The sequence below is a fragment of the Oncorhynchus keta genome, unplaced genomic scaffold, assembly GCF_023373465.1.
Source record: "Oncorhynchus keta strain PuntledgeMale-10-30-2019 unplaced genomic scaffold, Oket_V2 Un_contig_5334_pilon_pilon, whole genome shotgun sequence".
Classification (NCBI taxonomy): domain Eukaryota; kingdom Metazoa; phylum Chordata; class Actinopteri; order Salmoniformes; family Salmonidae; genus Oncorhynchus; species Oncorhynchus keta.
Window position 1 is genome coordinate 25,001 of NW_026288235.1, and position 26,103 is coordinate 51,103.

The window sequence follows — 26,103 nt, forward strand, 5'->3', positions numbered from 1 at the left end:
GTAAAGCTCGCCGCCATTGGACTCTGGAGCAGTGGAAACATTTTCTCTGGAGTGATGAATCACGCTTCACCATCTGGCAGACCGACGGACAAATCTGGGTTTGGCGAATGCCAGGAGAATGCTACCTGCCCCAATGCATAGCGCCAACTGTAAAGTGTGGTGGAGGAGGAATAATGGTCTGGGGCTGTTTTTCAGGGTTCGGGCCCCTTAGTTCCAGTGAACAGTTTGAGGGCCCCTTTCCTGTTTCAGCATGACAATGCCCCCATGCACAAAGCGAGGTCCATACAGAAATTGATTGTCGAGATCGGTGTGGAGTAACTTGACTGACCTGCACAGAGCCCTGACCTCAACCCCATTCAACACCTTTGGGATGAATTGGAACGCCGACTGCGAGCCAGACCTAATCACCCAACATCAGAGAGGGCGGGGGAGAGAGAGGGGAGACCCAACATCCCCGACCTCACTAATGCTCTTCAGCAGCAATGTTCCAACATCTAGTAGAAAGCCTTCCCAGAAGAGTGGAGGCCGTTATAGCAGCAACGTTCCAACATCTAGTGGAAAGCCTTCCCAGAAGAGTGAAGGCTGTTATAGCAGCAATGTTCCAACATCTAGTGGAAAGCCTTCCCAGAAGAGTGGAGGCCGTTATAGCAGCAACGTTCCAACATCTAGTGGAAAGTCTTCCCTGAAGAGTGGAGGCTGTTATAGCAGCAATGTTCCAACATCTAGTGGAAAGCCTTCCCAGAAGAGTGGAGGCTGTTATAGCAGCAATGTTCCAACATCTAGTGGAAAGCCTTCCCAGAAGAGTGGAGGCTGTTATAGCAGCAATGTTCCAACATCTAGTGGAAAGCCTTCCCAGAAGAGTGGAGGCTGTTATAGCAGCAATGTTCCAACATCTAGTGGAAAGCCTTCCCAGAAGAGTGGAGGCTGTTATAGCAGCAATGTTCCAACATCTAGTGGAAAGCCTTCCCAGAAGAGTGAAGGCTGTTATAGCAGCAATGTTCCAACATCTAGTGGAAAGCCTTCCCAGAAGAGTGGAGGATGTTATAGCAGCAAAGGGGGACCAACTCCATATTAATGCCCATGATTTTAGAATGAGATGTTCGTTGAACAGGTGTCCACATACTTCTGATCATGTAGTGTATTTTGACTTACTGCAGTGAGTAACACCAGAGAACAGCTGAATATTATTGTCGGCTCTACAAGAGAAAACACAGCTGTTCTCTGGTGTCTCTAGATAGACAGAGTGACTGTGATACAGACTGTCTAATATAACAGCTGTTCTCTGGTGTCTCTAGATCGACAGAGTGACTGTTTTACAGACTGTCTAATATAACAGCTGTTCTCTGGTGTCTCTAGATCGACAGAGTGACTGTTTTACAGACTGTCTGATATAACAGCTGTTTTCTAGTGTCTCTAGACAGACAGGGCTTACATTTTACAGACTGCCTGATATAATAGTAAGAAACAACCAAGCAAATACATTTCACCTAAATAATATAACAATACCTGCCACTTTCCAGATGCTATTATCCAAAGCAATTGGGTATTTCTCTGAATACCAGTATATCTGACAGGATTGATTGGGTATCTCTCTGATTAGCAGTATCTCTGAGAGGATTGCTTGGGTATCTCTCTGATTACCAGTATATCTGACAGGATTGATTGGGTATTTCTCTGAATACCAGTATCTCTGAGAGGATTTATTGGGTATCTCTGATTATCAGGATCTCTAACAGGATTGATTGGGTATCTCTCTGATTACAGTAACTCTGACCAGATTGATTTTTGTCTTACTGAGATTTACTGTCAGGGCCCAAGTCTGACAGAATCAGTGCAGAATATCTAGATGCTGCTGTAGGCCCTCCTTGGTTGGGGACAGAAGCACCAGATCATCAGCAAACAGTAGACATTTGACTTTAGAGTCCAGTAGGGTGAGGCCAGGTGCTGCAGACTGTTCTAGTGCCCTCACCAATTTATTGATATATATGTTGAAGAGGGTGGGGCTCAAACTGCATCCCTGTCTCACCCCACGGCTACGAGGAAAGAAATCTGTGTGTTTATTGCCAATTTTAACTGTTGCTTGTTGCTTGTGTACATTGATTTTAAAATATTGTATGTTTTCCCCCCAACTCCCAACTCCACTTCCCATCAATTCATTAATGCCAAATTAAGTTAAAATCTTTTTTGAAAATCAACAAAGCATGAGAAGACTTTGCCTTTGCTTCGGTTTGTTTATCAATTAGGATGTGTACTTGGTCTTTCATATAGTATTTTGGTAAGAATTTGACACGTCTGCGTTCTCTCTCTCTCTATTCCTATCTCTCTCATTATCATTTCCTCTCTCTCTGTTCCTCTTTCTCTCTTTACCTATCTCATTATCGTTCCCTCTCTCTCTGTTTCTCTTTCTCTCTCACTGTTCCTCTCTCTCTCTCATAATCATTACATCTCTCTGTTCCTGTCACTCTCTCTCCATTCCTATTGTCATGATGTGGCCCTCTTTGGATATAGCAAGAACCAACTCTCTCTTTCTCACCACCTCTCTCTTCCCCCTACACCCAGGTTCTGTTATCTCAGGTCATAAATTCCTGGAGGAGACTCTCTTCCCACCCCGGCCATGCAGTATAGAGAGAGGGTTTCACAGTAGAACAAAGGAACTTCTTCTACCTCACAGAACTTGAGAACTGAACAATATCCATGTTTTGGAGAATGTGTAAACAGTCAGTAGAGAATCGAGCTACGACCGGTCCGTTTTGTCTAATGTTTGTGACCTCCTGAGAGACAATACAGCCACATTACCATAACTTTGTTTATACAAGAGTCTCCGTTATGAGATTTGCATCTAATTATTGTTTAAAATGAATGAGTAAAGATGAAACTATTTGTGAAATTATGTAATGTGATTTTAAACTGTTTTTATTTTATTTATTTTGTTATAATCTTTATTTTACCCCCTTTTTCTCCCCAATTTCATGGTATCCAATTGTTAGTAGTTACTGTCTTGTCTCATCTCTACAACTCCCGTAAATCTGAAGTTTTTCCTTGGTGCCCCGACTTCCTAGTTAATCACATTTACATGATTAGTTTAATCACGTAATAATAATTACAGAGAATTGATTTGATAAAACAAGTCTTCACTTTAATGATGCCAAAGACACAACACCTTCTCTCTCATTATCGTTCCCTCTTTCTGTTCCTCTCTCTTTCTGTCTACTCCCTCCCTCCCTCCCTCCACAGCAGGTTGAATGGTTCATTGCCAACCTCGCTTGCACTAAGGGACCAAATTACCATTTATAGTGCGTTACTTTTAACCAGAGAGAGCACAGAGGTCTCTCTGGTTAAAAGTAGTGCACTGTAAAAGGTCTAGGGTGCCATTTAGGATGCAACCCTAGAGTCGATGGTCACCTGCCAGTATCAGTACGAGAGGAGATGTCACGCCAGGCTGTCTCATCGATTCCCTCAATACGTTGGCAGAAAGGTGTTTAGGAGGCTCGTTGAGGCAAATTGAAGCTGTCAAATCCTGAGTCAGCTTCTAGCAGCTGCTTTGTAGTCAACAGGCAGCACAGTCAACAGAACTGGGCCCTGGTCAACAGTAGTGCACTACAGTACCTTCAAAAAGATTTCACACCCCTTGACCTTTTCCACATTTTGTTATGTTACAAAGTCAGATTAAATTGATTTATTTTTTTAAATCAACAATCTACACAAAATACTCTGTAATGTCAAAGTGGAAGAAAATGTGTAAAAAAATCATGAAAAATAAAACACTAATATATCTTGATTAGATAAGTATTCAACTCCTTGAGTCACTACATGTTAGAATCACCTTTGGCAGTGATTACAGCTGTGAGTCTTTCTGGGTGAGTCTCTCAGAGCTTTCCACAACTGGATTGTGCAACATTTGCCCATTATTCTTCAAGCAATTATTCAATCTCCGTGAAATTGGTTGTTTATCATTGCTCGACAACCATTTTTAGGTCTTGCCAAATATTTTCAAGCAGATTTAAGTCAAATCTGTAACTCGGCCACTCAGGAACATTGGTTAGTCTCCTTGGTTTGTAGATTTAGCCTTGTGTTTTAGGTTATTGTCCTGCTGAAAGGTGAATTTGTCTCCCGGTGTCTGGTGGAAAGCAGACTGAACCAGGTTTTCCTCTAGGATTTTGTCAGTGCTTAGCTCCATTCTGTTTATTTTTTATCCTGAAAACCCCCAAGTCCTTAACGTCTACAAGCATACCCATAACATGATGTAGCCACCCTTATGCTTGAAAATATGGAGAGTGGTACTCAGTAATGTGTTGTATTGATTTGCCCCAAACACAACCCTTTGTGTGAATAGTGAATTGCTTTGCCACATGTGTTGCAGTATTACTTTAGTGTTTTTGTTTTTGTCATTTATCACCCCAGTGCTAATCTGCAAAATTGTAATTATTCGCCTACCTCATGCCTTTTGCACACATTGTATATAAACTCCCCTTTTTTTCTACTGTGTTATTGACTTGTTAATTGCTTACTCCATGTGTAACTCTGTGTTGTCTGTTCACACTGCTATGCTTTATCTTGGCTAGGTCGCAGTTGCAAATGAGAACTTGTTCTCAACTAGCCTACCTGGTTAAATAAAGGTGTTCTCAACTAGCCTACCTGGTTAAATAAAGGTGTTCTCAACTAGCCTACCTGGTTAAATAAAGGTGTTCTCAACTAGCCTACCTGGTTAAATAAAGGTGTTCTCAACTAGCCTACCTGGTTAAATAAAGGTGTTCTCAACTAGCCTACCTGGTTAAATAAAGGTGTTCTCAACTAGCCTACCTGGTTAAATAAAGGTGTTCTCAACTAGCCTACCTGGTTAAATAAAGGTGTTCTCAACTAGCCTACCTGGTTAAATAAAGGTGTTCTCAACTAGCCTACCTGGTTAAATAAAGGTGTTCTCAACCAGCCTACCTGGTTAAATAAAGGTGTTCTCAACTAGCCTACCTGGTTAAATAAAGGTGTTCTCAACTAGCCTACCTGGTTAAATAAAGGTGTTCTCAACTAGCCTACCTGGTTAAATAAAGGTGTTCTCAACTAGCCTACCTGGTTAAATAAAGGTGTTCTCAACTAGCCTACCTGGTTAAATAAAGGTGTTCTCAACTAGCCTACCTGGTTAAATAAAGGTGTTCTCAACTAACCTACCTGGTTAAATAAAGGTGTTCTCAACTAGCCTACCTGGTTAAATAAAGGTGTTCTCAACTAACCTACCTGGTTAAATAAAGGTGTTCTCAACTAGCCTACCTGGTTAAATAAAGGTGTTCTCAACTAGCCTACCTGGTTAAATAAAGGTGTTCTCAACTAGCCTACCTGGTTAAATAAAGGTGTTCTCAACTAGCCTACCTGGTTAAATAAAGGTGTTCTCAACTAGCCTACCTGGTTAAATAAAGGTGTTCTCAACTAGCCACCTGGTTAAATAAAGGTGTTCTCAACTAGCCTACCTGGTTAAATAAAGGTGTTCTCAACTAGCCTACCTGGTTAAATAAAGGTGTTCTCAACTAGCCTACCTGGTTAAATAAAGGTGTTCTCAACTAGCCTACCTGGTTAAATAAAGGTGTTCTCAACTAGCCTACCTGGTTAAATAAAGGTGTTCTCAACTAGCCTACCTGGTTAAATAAAGGTGTTCTCAACCAGCCTACCTGGTTAAATAAAGGTGTTCTCAACTAGCCTACCTGGTTAAATAAAGGTGTTCTCAACTAGCCTACCTGGTTAAATAAAGGTGTTCTCAACTAGCCTACCTGGTTAAATAAAGGTGTTCTCAACTAGCCTACCTGGTTAAATAAAGGTGTTCTCAACTAGCCTACCTGGTTAAATAAAGGTGTTCTCAACTAGCCTACCTGGTTAAATAAAGGTGTTCTCAACTAGCCTACCTTGTTAAATAAAGGTGTTCTCAACTAGCCTACCTGGTTAAATAAAGGTGTTCTCAACTGGCCTACCTGGTTAAATAAAGGTGTTCTCAACTGGCCTACCTGGTTAAATAAAGGTGTTCTCAACTGGCCTACCTGGTTAAATAAAGGTGAAATAAAAAATAAATAAATAAATAAATAAATAAAAAAGTGTTTTTGTTGCAAACAGGATGCAGGTTTTGAAATATTTTTACTCTGCACAAGCTGCCTTCTTTTCACTCTGTCAATTAGGTTAGTATTGTGGAGTAACTACAATGTTGTTAAATCCATCCTCAGTTTTCTCCTACCACAGCCATGAAACTCTGTAACTGTTTTAAAGTCACCATTGACCTCATGGTGAAACCCCTGAGCGGTTTCCTTTCTTTCTGGCGACTGAGTTAGGAAGGAGGCCTGTATCTTTATATTGACTGGGTGTATTGATACACCATCCAAAGTGTAATGAATAACTTCACCATGTTCAAAGAGATTTCAATGTCTGCTTCTTTTTTCCTCCCATCTACCAATAGGTGCCCTTCATTGTGAGTCATTGGAAAACCTCCCTGGTCTTTGAGGTTGAATCTGTTTGAAATTCACTGCTCGACCTTACAGATAATTGTATGTTTGGGGGAGAGAGATGAGGTAGTCATAAAAAATGATGTTAAGCACTATTATTGCACACAGAGTGTGTCAATGCAACTTATTGTGTGACTTGTTAATTACATTTTTACTCCTGAACTTATTGAGGCTTGCCATAACAAATGGGTTGAATATGTATTGACTCAAGACATTTCAGCTTTTCACTAAATTGTACATTTCTTTTTAATCATAATTCCACTTTGACATTATGGGGTATTGTGTGTAAGCCAGTGCCTAAACATCGCAATTGAAACCATTTTAAATTCAGACTGTAACACAACAAAATGTGGAGAAAGTCTGAATGAAGGAACTGTATACAAGGAATAGGGTGCCAGTTGTATACAGGGAATAGGGTGCCAGTTGTATACAGGGAATAGGGTGCCAGTTGTATACAAGGAATAGGGTGCCAGTTGTATACAGGGAATAGGGTGCCAGTTGTATACAAGGAATAGGGTGCCAGTTGTATACAGGGAATAGGGTGCCAGTTGTATACAAGGAATAGGGTGCCAGTTGTATACAGGGAATAGGGTGCCAGTTGTATACGGGGAATAGAGTGCCAGTTGTATACAAGGAATAGGGTGCCAGTTGAATAGCGGAAATAGGGTGCCAGATAAATACATGGAATAGGGTGCCAGAAAAATACAGGGAATAGGGTGCCAGATAAATACAGGGAATAGGGTGCCAGATAAATACATGGAATAGGGTGTCAGTTGTATACAGGAAATAGGGTGTCAGTTGTATACAGGAAATAGGGTGCCAGATAAATACAGGGAATAGGGTGCCAGTTGTATACGGGGAATAGAGTGCCAGTTGTATACAGGGAATAGTGTGCCCGTTGTATACAGGGAATAGGGTGCCAGTTGTATACGGGGAATAGAGTGCCAGTTGTATAGGGAGAGAGAGCTACAGTACAGGAGAGAGAGAGAGCCACAGTACAGGAGAGAGAGCTACAGTACAGAGAGAGAGAGCCACAGTACAGGAGAGAGAGCTACAGTACAGGAGAGAGAGGGTTACAGTACAGGAGAGAGAGCTACAGTACAGGAGAGAGAGGGTTACAGTACAGGAGAGAGAGCTACAGTACATGAGAGAGGGCTACAGTAAAGGAAAGAGAGAGAGCCACAGTACAGGAGAGAGAGCTACAGTACAGGAGAGAGAGAGCCACAGTACAGGAGAGAGAGCTACAGTACAGGAGAGAGAGAGCTACAGTACAGGAGAGAGAGCTACAGTACAGGAGAGAGAGCTACAGTACAGGAGAGAGAGCTGCAGTACAGGAGAGAGAGCTACAGTACAGGAGAGAGAGAGCTGCAGTACAGGAGAGAGAGCTACAGTACAGGAGAGAGAGAGCTGCAGTACAGGAGAGAGGGGGCTGTGAGTAAAGCATCACAAGCAAGGAGGGGAAACAGAGGTATAAAGGGTGTCAGGTAGCCAGGTGTTTAGAGAATTTAGCCAGTAACTGAAAGTTGTCTGGTTCGAATACCTGAGCTCCTAATTGGCTCCTAATTGGCTCCTAATTGGCTCCAGGGGCGCCGTACTACTATGGCTGACCTTGTAAAAGAAGACACTGGACCTATCTGGTGTATGAGACAATACAACATCATTATAATTTCTGTATCATTACAGCGTCATTATCATTACAGCGTCATTATCGTTACACCGTCATTGTCATTTCCGAGTCACTATCATTACAGTGTCATTATCATTTCAGCGTCATTATCATTGAAGTATCATTATCGTTACAATGACATTATCGATACATCATTATCAGTTAGCTATAGGAAATCAACTGAGCGATGGACAGAAGGAATATGTTGAGTGACATACTGGTGCTACTATACTATACTGGTGCTACTGTACTGGTGCTACTATACTATACTGGTGCTACTGTACTGGTGCTACTATACTGTACTGGTGCTACTGTACTGTACTGGTGCTACTATATTGGTGCTACTATACTGTACTGGTGCTACTGTACTGTACTGGTGCTACTATACTGTACTGGTGCTACTATACTATACTGGTGCTACTATACTGGTGCTACTATACTGGTGCTACTGTACTGGTGCTACTATACTGTACTGGTGCTACTGTACTGTACTGGTGCTACTATACTGTACTGGTGCTACTATACTATACTGGTGCTACTGTACTGGTGCTACTATACTATACTGGTGCTACTGTACTGGTGCTACTATACTATACTGGTGCTACTGTACTGGTGCTACTATACTATACTGGTGCTACTGTACTGGTGCTACTATACTATACTGGTGCTACTGTACTGGTGCTACTATACTATACTGGTGCTACTGTACTGGTGCTACTATACTATACTGGTGCTACTGTACTATACTGGTGCTACTGTACTGGTGCTACTATACTATACTGGTGCTACTGTACTATACTGGTGCTACTGTACTGGTGCTACTATACTATACTGGTGCTACTGTACTGGTGCTACTATACTATACTGGTGCTACTGTACTGGTGCTACTATACTATACTGGTGCTACTATACTATACTGGTGCTACTATACTGTACTGGTGCTACTGTACTATACTGGTGCTACTATACTGTACTGGTGCTACTATACTGTACTGGTGCTACTATACTATACTGGTGCTACTATACTGTACTGGTGCTACTATACTATACTGGTGCTACTATACTGTACTGGTGCTACTGTACTATACTGGTGCTACTATACTGTACTGGTGCTACTATACTGTACTGGTGCTACTATACTATACTGGTGCTACTATACTGTACTGGTGCTACTATACTATACTGGTGCTACTATACTGTACTGGTGCTACTATACTGTACTGGTGCTACTATACTGTACTGGTGCTACTATACTGTACTGGTGCTACTATACTATACTGGTGCTACTATACTGTACTGGTGCTACTATACTATACTGGTGCTACTATACTGTACTGGTGCTACTATACTGTACTGGTGCTACTATACTGTACTGGTGCTACTATACTATACTGGTGCTACTATACTGTACTGGTGCTACTATACTATACTGGTGCTACTATACTGTACTGGTGCTACTGTACTATACTGGTGCTACTATACTATACTGGTGCTACTGTACTGGTGCTACTATACTATACTGGTGCTACTGTACTGGTGCTACTATACTATACTGGTGCTACTATACTATACTGGTGCTACTATACTATACTGGTGCTACTATACTGTACTGGTGCTACTGTACTGTACTGGTGCTACTATACTATACCGGTGCTACTATACTGTACTGGTGCTACTGTACTGTACTGGTGCTACTTACTGTCGCTGGTGCTACTGTACTGGTGCTACTGTACTGGTGCTACTATACTGTACTGGTGCTGATGTACTGTACTGGTGCTACTGTACTGGTGCTACTATACTGTACTAGGGCTGCTGTACTGGTGCTACTGTACTGGTGCTACTGTACTGGTGCTACTATACTGTATTGGTGCTACTGTACTGGCGCTACTATACTGTATTGGTGCTACTGTACTGGTGCTACTATACTGTATTGGTGCTACTGTACTGGTGCTACTATACTGTACTGGTGCTACTGTACTGGTGCTACTATACTGTACTGGTGCTACTGTACTGGTGCTACTATACTAGTGTTACTATACTGTACTGGTGCTACTGTACTGGTGCTACTATACTGTACTGGTGCTATGATACTGTACTGGTGCTACTGTACTGGTGCTACTATACTGTACTGGTGCTACTATACTGGTGCTACTGTACTGTACTGGTGCTGCTGTACTGGTGCTACTGTACTGTATTGGTTCTACTGTACTGGTTCTATGGTACTGGTGCTACTGTACTATACTGGTTCTATGGTACTGGTGCTACTGTACTGGTGTGTTTCTTTATACTGTATGGAGATATCGGTGATAAACTGGAGGTGTGGGTGGGTGATAAACTGGAGATGTGGGTGATAAACTGGAGGTGTGGGTGATAAACTGGAGGTGTGGGTGATACACTGGAGATGTGGGTGATAAACTGGAGGTGTGGGTGATAAACTGGGGGTGTGGGTGATAAACTGGAGGTGTGGGTGATAAACTGGAGGTGTGGGTGATAAACTGGAGGTGTGGGTGGGTGATAAACTGGAGGTGTGGGTGATAAACTGGAGGTGTGGGTGATAAACTGGAGGTGTGGGTGATAAACTGGGGGTATGGGTGATAAACTGGAGGTGTGGGTGATAAACTGGAGATGTGGGTGATAAACTGGAGGTGTGGGTGATAAAGTGGAGGTGTGGGTGATAAACTGGAGGTGTGGGTAGGTGATAAACTGGAGGTGTGGGTGATAAACTGGAGATGTGGGTGATAAACTGGAGGTGTGGGTGATAAAGTGGAGGTGTGGGTGATAAACTGGAGGTGTGGGTGATAAACTGGAGGTGTGGGTGATAAACTGGGGGTGTGGGTGATAAACTGGAGGTGTGGGTGATAAACTGGAGGTGTGGGTGGGTGATAAACTGGGGGTGTGGGTGATAAACTGGGGGTGTGGGTGATAAACTGGAGGTGTGGGTGATAAACTGGGGGTGTGGGTGATAAACTGGAGGTGTGGGTGATAAACTGGAGGTGTGGGTGGGTGATAAACTGGGGGTGTGGGTGATAAACTGGGGGTGTGGGTGATAAACTGGGGGTGTGGGTGATAAAGTGGAGGTGTGGGTGATAAACTGGGGGTGTGGGTGATAAAGTGGAGGTGTGGGTGATAAACTGGAGGTGTGGGTGGGTGATAAACTGGGGGTGTGGGTGATAAAGTGGAGGTGTGGGTGATAAAGTGGAGGTGTGGGTGATAAACTGGAGGTGTGGGTGATAAACTGGGGGTGTGGGTGATAAAGTGGAGGTGTGGGTGATAAAGTGGAGGTGTGGGTGGGTGATAAACTGGGGGTGTGGGTGATAAAGTGGAGGTGTGGGTGATAAACTGGAGATGTGGGTGATAAACTGGAGGTGTGGGTGATACACTGGAGGTGTGGGTGATAAACTGGAGGTGTGGGTGATAAACTGGAGGTGTGGGTGATAAACTGGGGGTGTGGGTGATAAACTGGAGGTGTGGGTGATAAACTGGAGGCGTGGGTGATAACACTGGGGGTGTGGGTGATAAACTGGAGGTGTGGGTGATAAACTGGGGGTGTGGGTGATAAACTGGAGGTGTGGGTGATAAACTGGAGGTGTGGGTGATAAACTGGAGATGTGGGTGATAAACTGGAGGTGTGGGTGATAAACTGGAGGTGTGGGTGATAAACTGGAGATGTGGGTGATAAACTGGGGGTGTGGGTGATAAACTGGAGGTGTGGGTGATAAACTGGGGGTGTGGGTGATAAACTGGAGGTGTGGGTGATAAACTGGAGGTGTGGGTGATAAACTGGAGATGTGGGTGATAAACTGGAGGTGTGGACTATTTAACAATATGTGCTGAAAGGAAAATGACATTCAGATTTGACACCGTAGCCAATTAGCAAACCCCACTGGGCACAGACGTCTCTTCCACGTTGGTTCATTTCATTGAAATGACGTGGAAACAATGTTGATTCAACCAACGTGTACCCAGTGGGAAGGATCTGAAGATGACCGTGTTACTAACGAGAGGTCAGAGTAGGGGGTCTGTTGTGTCGTCTACCCAGTGGGAAGGCTCTGAAGATGAGCTTGTTACTAACGAGAGGTCAGAGTAGGGGGTCTGTTGTGTCGTCTACCCAGTGGGAAGGCTCTGAAGATGAGCTTGTTACTAACGAGAGGTCAGAGTAGGGGGTCTGTTGTGTCGTCTACCCAGTGGGAAGGCTCTGAAGATGAGCTTGTTACTAACGAGAGGTCAGAGTAGGGGGTCTGTTGTGTCGTCTACCCAGTGGGAAGGCTCTGAAGATGACCGTGTTGTAATTCTAACGAGGGGTCAGAGTAGGGGGTCTGTTGTGTCGTCTACCCAGTGGGAAGGCTCTGAAGATGACTGTGTTACTAACGAGAGGTCAGAGTAGGGGATCTGTTGTGTCGTGTACCCAGTGGGAAGGTTCTGAAGATGACTGTGTTACTAACGAGAGGTCAGAGTAGGGGGTCTGTTGTGTCGTCTACCCAGTGGGAAGGCTCTGAAGATGAGCTTGTTACTAACGAGAGGTCAGAGTAGGGGGTCTGTTGTGTCGTCTACCCAGTGGGAAGGCTCTGAAGATGAGCTTGTTACTAACGAGAGGTCAGAGTAGGGGGTCTGTTGTGTCGTCTACCCAGTGGGAAGGCTCTGAAGATGAGCTTGTTGTGTTACTAACGAGCGGTCAGAGTAGGGGGTCTGTTGTGTCGTGTACCCAGTGGGAAGGCTCTGAAGATGACCGTGTTACTAACGAGAGGTCAGAGTAGGGGGTCTGTTGTGTCGTCTACCCAGTGGGAAGGCTCTGAAGATGACCGTGTTACTAACGAGAGGTCAGAGTAGGGGGTCTGTTGTGTCGTGTACCCAGTGGGAAGGTTCTGAAGATGACCGTGTTACTAACGAGAGGTCAGAGTAGGGGGTCTGTTGTGTCGTGTACCCCGTGGGAAGGCTCTGAAGATGACCGTGTTACTAACGAGAGGTCAGAGTAGGGGGTCTGTTGTGTCGTGTACCCAGTGGGAAGGCTCTGAAGATGACCGTGTTACTAACGAGAGGTCAGAGTAGGGGGTCTGTTGTGTCGTCTACCCAGTGGGAAGGCTCTGAAGATGACCGTGTTACTAACGAGAGGTCAGAGTAGGGGGTCTGTTGTGTCGTGTACCCAGTGGGAAGGTTCTGAAGATGACCGTGTTACTAACGAGAGGTCAGAGTAGGGGGTCTGTTGTGTCGTGTACCCAGTGGGAAGGCTCTGAAGATGACCGTGTTACTAACGAGGGGTCAGAGTAGGGGGTCTGTTGTGTCGTGTACCCAGTGGGAAGGCTCTGAAGATGACCGTGTTGTGTTACTAACGAGAGGTCAGAGTAGGGGGTCTGTTGTATCACACTATAAATGCATCCCACACTATAAATGCACCCTATTCCTTTTGTAGTGCACTACTTTTGACCAGGGCCCATAGGGCTATACAGGGAATAGGGTGCCATTTGGGATGCAGCCAAGCACCACACCCACTCTGCCTCACTTAAAAGGCATTCACTTTGCCTCAGAGGAGTAAAGATGAGTTAAAGGCAATCCTTGTCATCTGTTTCTATAACAGAGGGAATAACTAATGTATGACCCCCCTCCCCCAACAAAAATAATTACAAAAGTCCCTGTAGCTACGTGGGCGCTAACTTTCATTTGAATATCATTAATTCATCCCAGCTAGCCACCCCCCTGTGGGAGCGATCCTACAGAGCTAAATTGATTCGGGGCTCCTCTTCATCACAAATTGAACAAGACAGTTGAAATGCAATGTCTGGTAAGGTAGGTGGAACAGTGTTGTACCCTTGGATATTACAAAAGACCTTACAAACTCAGGCCCCCCCAGCCCTCTAAAGTGCTGTGATTTAGATGTCGGCGCTGCTGCCTAACTGAAGGCTGTCTGAGGGTCATTACAGTGTCTTGGATGGGACAGAAAGCTAGTAGCACATCACGACAGAGAAGCTACCCTTGTCCACCTTGGAACGCTGCACTGTAGCTTTGAACAAATGTTGAACGTTATTGGCTCCTTGATCTGCCTTGAGAAAAAGACTGGTTTAACCTGTAATTTACTCTGACTGACTAACGACACCGAACTAAAATATAAACGCAGCATGTTAGGTGTTGGTACCATGTTCCATGAGCTGAAATAAAAACGTATTTCTCTCTCACATTTTTACATCCCTGTTAGTGAGCAGTTCTCGTTTGCCAAGATAATCCATCCACCTGACAGGTGTGGCACATCAAGAAGCTGATTAAACAGCTTGATCATTACACATGTGCACCTTGTGCTGGGGACAATAAAAGGCCACTCTGAAATGTGCAGTTTTGTCACAAAAATACAACACAAGGTGCAATAATTTAATATTAATTTCTCTACCATAAGCCGCCTCCAACGTCGTTTTAGAGAATTTGCCAGTACGTCCAACCGGCCTCACAACCACAGACCACGTGTAACAACGCCAGCCCAGGACCTCCACATCCGGCTTCTTCACCTCAGCGGGATCGTCTGAGACCAGCCACCTGGACAGCTGATGAAACTGAGGAGCATTTCTGTCTGTAATAAAGCCCCTTTTGTGGGGAAAAAACTAATTCTGATTGGCTGGGCCAGACCCCCCACTGGGTGGGCCTATGCCCTCCCATGCCCACCAATAGCTGCGCCCCTGCCTAGTCATGTGAAATCCATAGACTGGGGCCTAATTAATCTATTTAAATTGACTGATTTCCTTATATCAACCATAACTCAAGTAAAATCGTTGAAATTGTTGCATGTCATATTATAGTATAGTGTTCAGTATAGATAGCCCCTTCACGTTGCACAGGCAGCTAGTTTGCATCCCAAATGACACCCTGTTCACTACATAGCGCACTACTTTAGACCAGAACTCTATGGGGCCCCGGTCAACAGTTGTGCACTACGTAGAACATAGGGTTCATTTGGGATACTTAAACATTCTAAAAGGTGCTTCCTGATTTAACATGGGGCCTACAATTATGTTTTAACAATATGAAATAACCCTCTAATTTGACAGTAATTGTGGCCCCAGTTGAAAGTTATTCACTTAAATGATGACTTCTCTTGTCTGAGGCTTTTAGGAAGAGTAAGAACGTAAATCAGACAATAATTTAGCTGCTTTTATTCTACAGTAATTTCCCTCTAGACCAATTATAGATCATTAACAGGCTGTTTCTTGTCCAATACGCAGTAGCCTAGCGGAAGCACGTCAACTGATGAGCATTATATCATCACCACGTCAACTGATGTGCATTACATCATCACCACGTCAACTGATGTGCATTACATCATCACCACGTCAACTGATGTGCATTACATCATCACCACATCAACTGATGTGCATTACATCATCACCACGTCAACTGATGTGCATTACATCATCACCACGTCAACTGATGTGCATTACATCATCACCACGTCAACTGATGTGCATTACATCACCACCACGTCAACTGATGTGCATTACATCATCACCACGTCAACTGATGTGCATTACATCACCACCACGTCAACTGATGTGCATTACATCATCAAGAAAGTCAACTGATGTGCATTACATCATCACCACGTCAACTGATGTGCATTACATCATCACCACGTCAACTGATGTGCATTACATCACCACCACGTCAACTGATGTGCATTACATCATCACCACGTCAACTGATGTGCATTACATCATCACCACGTCAACTGATGTGCATTACATCATCACCACGTCAACTGATGTGCATTACATCATCACCACGTCAACTGATGTGCATTACATCATCACCACGTCAACTGATGTGCATTACATCATCACCACGTCAACTGATGTGCATTACATCACCACCACGTCAACTGATGTGCATTACATCATCACCACGTCAACTGATGTGCATTACATCATCACCACGTCAACTGATGTGCATTACATCATCACCACGTCAACTGATGTGCATTACATCATCACCACGTCAACTGATGTGCATTACATCATCACCACGTCAACTGATGTGCATTACATCATCACCACGTCAACTGATGTGCATTACATCATCACCACGTCAACTGATGTGCATTACATCACCACCACGTCAACTGATGTGCATTACATCATCACCACGTCAACTGATGTGCATTACATCATCACCACGTCAACTGATGTGCATTACATCATCACCACGTCAACTGATGTGCATTACATCATCACCACGTCAACTGATGTGCATTACATCATCACCACGTCAACTGATGTGCATTACATCATCACCACACCAACTGATGTGCATTACATCATCACCACGTCAACTGATGTGCATTACATCATCACCACGTCAACTGATGAGCATTACATCATCACCACGTCAACTTATGATCATTACATCATCACCACGTCAACTGATGTGCATTATATCATCACCACGTCAACTGATGTGCATTACATCATCACCATGTCAACTGATGAGCATTACATCATCACCACGTCAACTGATGTGCATTATATCATCACCACGTCAACTGATGTGCATTACATCATCACCACGTCAACTGATGAGCATTACATCATCACCACATCAACTGATGAGCATTACATCATCACCACATCAACTGATGTGCATTACATCATCACCACGTCAACTGATGTGCATTACATCATCACCACGTCAACTGATGTGCATTATATCATCACCACGTCAACTGATGTGCATTACATCATCACCACGTCAACTGATGTGCATTACATCATCACCACACCAACTGATGTGCATTACATCATCACCACGTCAACTGATGTGCATTACATCATCACCACGTCAACTTATGATCATTACATCATCACCACGTCAACTGATGTGCATTACATCATCACCACGTCAACTGATGTGCATTACATCATCACCACGTCAACTGATGTGCATTACATCATCACCACGTCAACTGATGTGCATTACATCATCACCACGTCAACTGATGTGCATTACATCATCACCACACCAACTGATGTGCATTACATCATCACCACGTCAACTGATGTGCATTACATCATCACCACGTCAACTGATGAGCATTACATCATCACCACGTCAACTTATGATCATTACATCATCACCACGTCAACTGATGTGCATTATATCATCACCACGTCAACTGATGTGCATTACATCATCACCATGTCAACTGATGAGCATTACATCATCACCACGTCAACTGATGTGCATTATATCATCACCACGTCAACTGATGTGCATTACATCATCACCACGTCAACTGATGAGCATTACATCATCACCACATCAACTGATGAGCATTACATCATCACCACATCAACTGATGTGCATTACATCATCACCACGTCAACTGATGTGCATTACATCATCACCACGTCAACTGATGTGCATTATATCATCACCACGTCAACTGATGTGCATTACATCATCACCACGTCAACTGATGTGCATTACATCATCACCACACCAACTGATGTGCATTACATCATCACCACGTCAACTGATGTGCATTACATCATCACCACGTCAACTTATGATCATTACATCATCACCACGTCAACTGATGTGCATTACATCATCACCACGTCAACTGATGTGCATTACATCATCACCACGTCAACTGATGTGCATTACATCATCACCACGTCAACTGATGTGCATTACATCATCACCACGTCAACTTATGATCATTACATCATCACCACGTCAACTGATGTGCATTACATCATCACCACGTCAACTGATGAGCATTACATCATCACCACATCAACTGATGAGCATTACATCATCACCACGTCAACTTATGATCATTATATCATCACCACGTCAACTGATGTGCATTACATCATCACCACGTCAACTGATGAGCATTACATCATCACCACATCAACTGATGAGCATTACATCATCACCACGTCAACTGATGTGCATTACATCTTCACCATGTCAACTGATGTGCATTACATCATCACCACGTCAACTGATGTGCATTACATCATCACCACGTCAACTGATGTGCATTACATCATCACCACGTCAACTGATGTGCATTACATCATCACTAAGTCAACTGATGTGCATTACATCATCACCAAGTCAACTGATGTGCATTACATCATCACTAAGTCAACTGATGTGCATTACATCATCACCACGTCAACTGATGTGCATTACATTATCACCACGTCAACTGATGTGCATTACATCATCACCACGTCAACTGATGTGCATTACATCATCACTAAGTCAACTGATGTGCATTACATCATCACTAAGTCAACTGATGTGCATTACATCATCACCACGTCAAATAAATGTGAAAGAAAATAAAATGGTTGACGGTTAAGCCAGCTTGTCATGGGGTCTGATTCCGGGGTTCATTCTCAGTACAGAATGTTTTAGTCATGATGTAAATATCCCTGTAGTAGACAACATCCCTACAAAGCAGCAGTGTTGTTGCTGTTTACAACATCTTTTAATTTGAGTCAGTGTAATGAATAAGCTCTGAGGAGATTCTGTGTGTCTCCAAAATGGCACCCTCTTCACTATATAGAGTACTACTATGGTACCCTATTCCCTATATAGTGCAATACTTTGAATAAATAGGGAATAGGATGCCATTTGAGACACAGACCAAGTCTACGGGACGTAAACAGTGTGCTGGGAGAGAAGGCAGGGTCCAGCCACAGCAGCTCTTAATACAGGTTAAAGCTGTCCTGTTTGGATTTAATTTGATTTCTCCTCTGAGTTGGATTTGGAAGCATTATAAACACAGAGGACTAATTTCAGGGTTTTAAGCTGCCGCCCGGCGCTCAGCGATCTCTCTTCTCTCCTTCTGCTCTCTCTGTCTCTCTCTCTCTGTCTCTCCTCCTGCTCTCTCTTCTCTCCTTCTGCTCTCTCTGTCTCTCCTCCTGCTCTCTCTTCTCTCCTTCTGCTCTCTCTCTGTCTCTCCTTCTGCTCTCTCTCTCTGTCTCTCCTTCTGGTCTCTCTCTCCTCCTGCTCTCTCTGTGTCTCTCCTTCTGCTCTCTCTCTGTCTCTCCTTCTGCTCTCTCTGTCTCTCCTCCTGCTCTCTCTTCTCTCCTTCTGGTCTCTCTCTCATCCTGCTCTCTCTGTGTATCTCTCTCTCCTCCTGCTCTCTCTCTGTCTCTGTCTGTCTCTCTCTCTCTCTGTCTCTCTCTCTCCTCCTGCTCTCTCTGTGTCTCTCTCTCTCTGTCTGTCTCTCTCTCTCCTCCTGCTCTATCTCTGTCTCTCAGTCTGTCTCTCTCTCTCTCTGTCTCTCTCTCCTCCTGCTCTCTCTGTGTCTCTCTCTCTCTGTCTCTCAGTCTGTCTCTCTCTCCTCCTGCTCTCTCTGTGTCTCTCTCTCTCCTCCTGCTCTCTCTCTGTCTCTCAGTCTCTCTCTCTCTCCTCCTGCTCTCTCTCTGTCTCTCTCTCTCTGTCTGTCTCTCTCTCTCCTCCTGCTCTCTCTCTGTCTCTCAGTCTGTCTCTCTCTCTCCTCCTGCTCTCTCTGTGTCTCTCTCTCTCTCTGTCTGTCTCTCTCCTCCTGCTCTCTCTGTGTCTCTCTCTCTCTCTGTCTGTCTCTCTCTCTCCTCCTGCTCTCTCTCTGTCTCTCAGTCTGTCTCTCTCTCTTTCTAAAGCCTGGTTGGAAGGACGGGGGGGGATGGGTTCTGGAAGAGAGGCGTCTCATAAATACAGGAGAGAGCGTGAGTGAGCTGCAAATCAGCGTCCAGAAACGAGTCCCTCTACGTATCAACGCACTGAGTTTCTATGGAAACATAAACCCGATTAGATGAGCTTTTAAGGCGCTGGAACTTGCGAGGAGAAAGGACATTTCTAAACCTGTGTTCTGTCTGTCATTCAATAAGAAGATACAGTGACAGTGATAATGATAATAACCATTAAGAGAAAGCCAGGTGATAATGTCCTTGCATCGATCACTGGTCAGTGAGGAATTGGAATGAGATGGTCCACACGGCTAGGGGATAGTATGGACCTCTCCATTCTGTGCTGTGGTCTGTTTTGATATAGCCAGGGTAGAAAGCTACAGTACAGCTTGGCTTACCCTGCACTTCTTCCTCACCTTACAGCTCAGGGAACTCTTTTCAAAGGACAAGCTTTTTGTGTAGAAATACAAGTGTACATGCTTATTTTCTTTCTGTTCATTGTTCATTTCCGATAGCTAATAGGGATATCTATACAATAATATCTATAGCTTTCTGTTCATTGTTAATTTCCTATAGCTAATAGGGATATCTATACAATAATATCTATAGCTTTCTGTTCATTGTTAATTTCCTATAGCTAATAGGGATATCTATACAATAATATCTATAGCTATATGTTCATTGTTCACATATGTTCATATCTATACAATAATATATATTGCTTTCTGTTCCTATGGGAATTCACTGAGCTGAGCAGCAGAACCCAGTGTGTTCCGTAGTGGTAGTCCTATGGGAATTCACTGAGCTGAGCAGCAGAACCCAGGATGTTCCGTAGTGGTAGTCCTATGGGAATTCACTGAGCTGAGCAGCAGAACCCAGGGTGTTCCGTAGTGGTAGTCCTATGGGAATTCACTGAGCTGAGCAGCAGAACCCAGTGTGTTCCGTAGTGGTAGTCCTATGGGAATTCACTGAGCTGAGCAGCAGAACCCAGGGTGTTCCGTAGTGGTAGTCCTATGGGAATTCACTGAGCTGAGCAGCAGAACCCAGGATGTTCCGTAGTGGTAGTCCTATGGGAATTCACTGAGCTGAGCAGCAGAACCCAGTGTGTTCCGTAGTGGTAGTCCTATGGGAATTCACTGAGCTGAGCAGCAGAACCCAGTGTGTTCCGTAGTGGTAGTCCTATGGGAATTCACTGAGCTGAGCAGCAGAACCCAGGGTGTTCCGTAGTGGTAGTCCTATGGGAATTCACTGAGCTGAGAATTCACTGAGCTGAGCAGCAGAACCCAGGATGTTCCGTAGTGGTAGTCCTATGGGAATTCACTGAGCTGAGCCTCAGCTGAAGCAGAAATGTATCATGTATCATGTATCATCAACATTCTGCATCCCAAATGGGAACCTATTGCCTATGTAGTGGGAACCAAATGGGACCCTATTCCCTATGTAGTGCACTACATTTGACCAGGGCCAATAGGGCTCCCATCGGGCTCCCATAGGTAGTGTACTATATAGAACAGGGATCCCCAACTACAGTACATTCAGCCAAGGGACGATTTTGTCTTGAGTGGATGGTCAGGGTGTGACGACCCTCCCACTCTGTCTGCCGTATTCTCTCTTTGTTCTTGTTTCCTTATTAGGATGCCGGTGGGCGGAGTTGGGAGGGTCGTCAGCTACATGGGAAACACCTGGGCCAGGTGTCTCCCAGGATAAATACACCTCTTCCACATTCATGGAGGAGACTCTCTCCATGCAGACACCTTTTGTAGATTGTGTTGTGGTTCTTGGTGGCCTTTTGTTTGTTTGCTTTGCCACCTTTCATCACCCTGCATTATCACATTCATGCATGCAAACCACTCACTTACACTACTGATTAAACACACCATTGTATATTATACTTAGTTGCTTTAGTTAATAAATATATATTTTGCTACTCCTTATCTACACGTTGTCTCCCTTTGTTACGGGCCTTGAGCCGGTTCGTGACAAGGGGGCCGGAACATAGTTACAAATCATTTGCACACTTCATATTGACCGCAAGTAGCACAAGCAGATAGAGTATTTTTGTCAAAAACAGAATAATTTCAAACCTTGATTACATCGGTATATGTCTCGCTATTTACAAACACTTGGGAACATATTTCCTCAAATAAAATCACTTGGAGCTGATTTCCTAGTGTTTTAACTCTTTTTACGCACAACAATGAAAATCCAACAACAGCAAGAACAACAACAACAACAACGCCAACACCAACACCAACACCAACAACACTAACCACAATACCAACCACAATACCAACAACACCAACAACAACACCAACACCAACACCAACACCAACAACACTAACCACAATACCAACCACAATACCAACAACACCAACAACAACACCAACAACAACACCAACACCAACACCAACAACAACACCAACAACACCACCAACACCAACACCAACACCAACAACACCAACAACAACACCAACAACACCAACATCAACAACAACACCAACACCAACACCAACAACAACACCAACAACACCACCAACACCAACAACAATACCAACAACACCACCAACACCAACACCAACACCAACACCAACAACAACACCAACACCAACACCAACAACAACACCAACAACACCAACAACAACACCAACACCAACACCACACAACACCAACAACACCAACAACAACACCAACACCAACACCAACACCAACAACAACACCAACACCAACACCAACACCAACAACAACACCAACACCAACACCAACAACAACACCAACAACACCAACAACACCAACAACAACACCAACACCAACAACAACACCAACAACACCACCAACACCAACAACAATACCAACAACACCACCAACACCAACACCAACACCAACACCAACACCAACATCAACAACAACACCAACACCAACACCAACACCAACAACAACACCAACAACAACACCAACACCAACAACAATACCAACAACACCAACACCAACAACACCAACAACAACACCAACACCAACAACAATACCAACAACACCAACACCAACAACACTAACCACAATACCAACCACAATACCAACAACACCAACAACAATGGCATATATATTATATATATATTATTATATATTAACAACACCAACACCAACAACACCAACAACAACAACACCAGCAACACCAACACCAATACCAACACCAACAACACCAACAACAACAACATCAACAACACCAACACCAACAACACCAGCAACACCAACACCAACAACACCAGCAACACCAACACCAACACCAACAACACCAGCAACACCAACACCAACACCAACACCAACAACACCAACAACACCAACACCAACACCAACACCAACACCAACACCAACAACACCAGCAACACCAACACCAACACCAACAACACCAACACCAACACCAACACCAACAACAACACCAACAACAACACCAACAACACAAACAACAACACCAACACCAACAACAACACCAACACCAACACCAACACCAACACCAACACCAACAACAACACCAACAACAACACCAACAACACAAACAACAACACCAACACCAACAACAACACCAACAACACCAACAACAACACCAACACCAACAACAACACCAACAACACCAACACCAACAACACCAACACCAACACCAACACAAAACCAACACCAACACCAACACCAACAACAACACCAACAACACCAACAACAACAACACCAACACCAACAACAACAACAACACCACCAACAACACCAACACCAACAACAACAACAACACCAACAACAACAACACCACCACCAACAACAACAACACCACCAACACCAACAACACCAACACCAACAACAACACCAACAACAACAACAACACCAACACCAACAACAACAACAACACCACCAACACCAACAACACCAACACCAACACCAACACCAACACCAACAACAACACCAACAACACCAACATCAACAACAACACCAACACCAACAACACCAACAACACCAACAACAACACCAACAACACCAACATCAACAACAACACCAACACCAACACCAACAACAACACCAACACCAACAACAACACCAACAACAACACCAACACCAACAACAATACCAACAACACCAACACCAACAACACCAACAACAACACCAACAACACCACCAACAACACCAACAACAACACCAACACCAACACCAACAACACCAACAACAACACCAACAACACCAACAACACCAACACCAACAACAATAACACCACCAACAACACCAACACCAACAACAACACCAACACCAACACCAACACCAACAACACCAACACCACCAACAACACCAACAACACCAACAACGCCAACACCAACACCAACACCAACAACAACAACAACACCAACAACAACACCAACACCAACAACACCAACACCAACACCAACAACACCACCAACACCAACACCAACAACACCACCAACACCAACAACGCCAACGCCAACACCAACACCAACACCAACACCAACAACAACAACACCAACAACAACACCAACACCACCAACAACAACACCAACACCAACAACAACAACACCAACACCAACAACAACAACAACAAAACCAACAACACCAACACCAACACCAACAACAACACCAACACCAACACCACCAACAACAACAACAACAACACCAACAACACCAACAACAACAAAACCAACAACACTAACCACAATACCAACAACAACAACAACACCAACAACACCACCAACACCAACACCAACAACAACAACCAAAAATAGATTTTATAAAAACGTTTTGTTTGCTCAGAAAACATGAGGGGAGGAAGAGGTACACATGATAAATCCTGCATGCCACCAGCTGGGGAACCCTGATATAGAGAAGAGGATGTCATTTGGAACAGATCAGGGCCATGTTCATTAGGGCACCGCGTAGCAAACATGTTTCTTATTGGAACAGTCTAGGTAGTACCTACCTCCCTGGTTTTATTTAGTCCGTTTTCTTCCGTTTGTTGCGTAACAAAATGGCGACTCCATGGTTATTTTCCACACACTCAATCCAGAAACCCATTTTTACATCATCTGTAGTGTACATTACTTTTCTTTCTTTTTTAAACAGTTTTTTTGATAACATGAAGACAGAGAAGGACCCACAGGATTATGTTTGTTACGACTGGCTTGGCCATTTCTACTTTAAACAGTTTTTTTTTTATAACATGAAGACAGAGAAGGTTATATGACATCATTTCCTTTAACTTACTTTCATCCGATACTGGGGTTTCCTCCACATTCCTGATGTAGTCGTCCTAGAGAGAATGTGAGAACCGGAGTAGTGTCACTGCAGAGTTGCAGAGCGTAGTGTAGACAACAACAACGTATCCCAGGACAAAACAGAAGATCACAGACGGTCTCACTCTCTGTCTTTTGCACACATTGTATATAGACTCCCCTTTTTTTCTACTGTGTTATTGACTTGTTAATTGTTTACTCCATGTGTAACTCTGTGTTGTCTGTTCACACTGCTACGCTTTATCTTGGCCAGGTCGCAGTTGCAAATGAGAACTTGTTCTCAACTAGCCTACCTGGTTAAATAAAGGTGTTCTCAACTAGCCTACCTGGTTAAATAAAGGTGTTCTCAACTAGCCTACCTGGTTAAATAAAGGTGTTCTCAACTAGCCTACCTGGTTAAATAAAGGTGTTCTCAACTAGCCTACCTGGTTAAATAAAGGTGTTCTCAACTAGCCTACCTGGTTAAATAAAGGTGTTCTCAACTAGCCTACCTGGTTAAATAAAGGTGTTCTCAACTAGCCTACCTGGTTAAATAAAGGTGTTCTCAACTAGCCTACCTGGTTAAATAAAGGTGTTCTCAACTAGCCTACCTGGTTAAATAAAGGTGTTCTCAACTAGCCTACCTGGTTAAATAAAGGTGTTCTCAACTAGCCTACCTGGTTAAATAAAGGTGTTCTCAACTAGCCTACCTGGTTAAATAAAGGTGTTCTCAACTAGCCTACCTGGTTAAATAAAGGTGTTCTCAACTAGCCTACCTGGTTAAATAAAGGTGTTCTCAACTAGCCTACCTGGTTAAATAAAGGTGTTCTCAACTTGCCTACCTGGTTAAATAAAGGTGTTCTCAACTGGCCTACCTGGTTAAATAAAGGTGTTCTCAACTAGCCTACCTGGTTAAATAAAGGTGAAATAAATCAAAATAAAAAAGTGGTGACTTTAGCTTCCTCCCCGTCACACAGGGAACATACACTCTCAGAATGAGTGTGTACCAAATGGGACCCTATTCTTTATTATTGCCC

At 43.8% G+C, this 26,103-nt stretch overlaps 1 protein-coding gene across 1 annotated transcript in view; it reads right to left on the minus strand.

The window, feature by feature from the left end:
- Positions 1-25,180, minus strand: part of LOC127925219 (testican-2-like) — a gene marked incomplete at its 3' end in the record, with an annotated part of 43,804 nt that extends 18,624 nt beyond the window's left edge. The window contains exon 1 of the mRNA XM_052510097.1: positions 25,059-25,180. The remainder of the gene's footprint in view (positions 1-25,058) is intronic.
- Between the last annotated feature and the right edge of the window lie 923 nt (positions 25,181-26,103).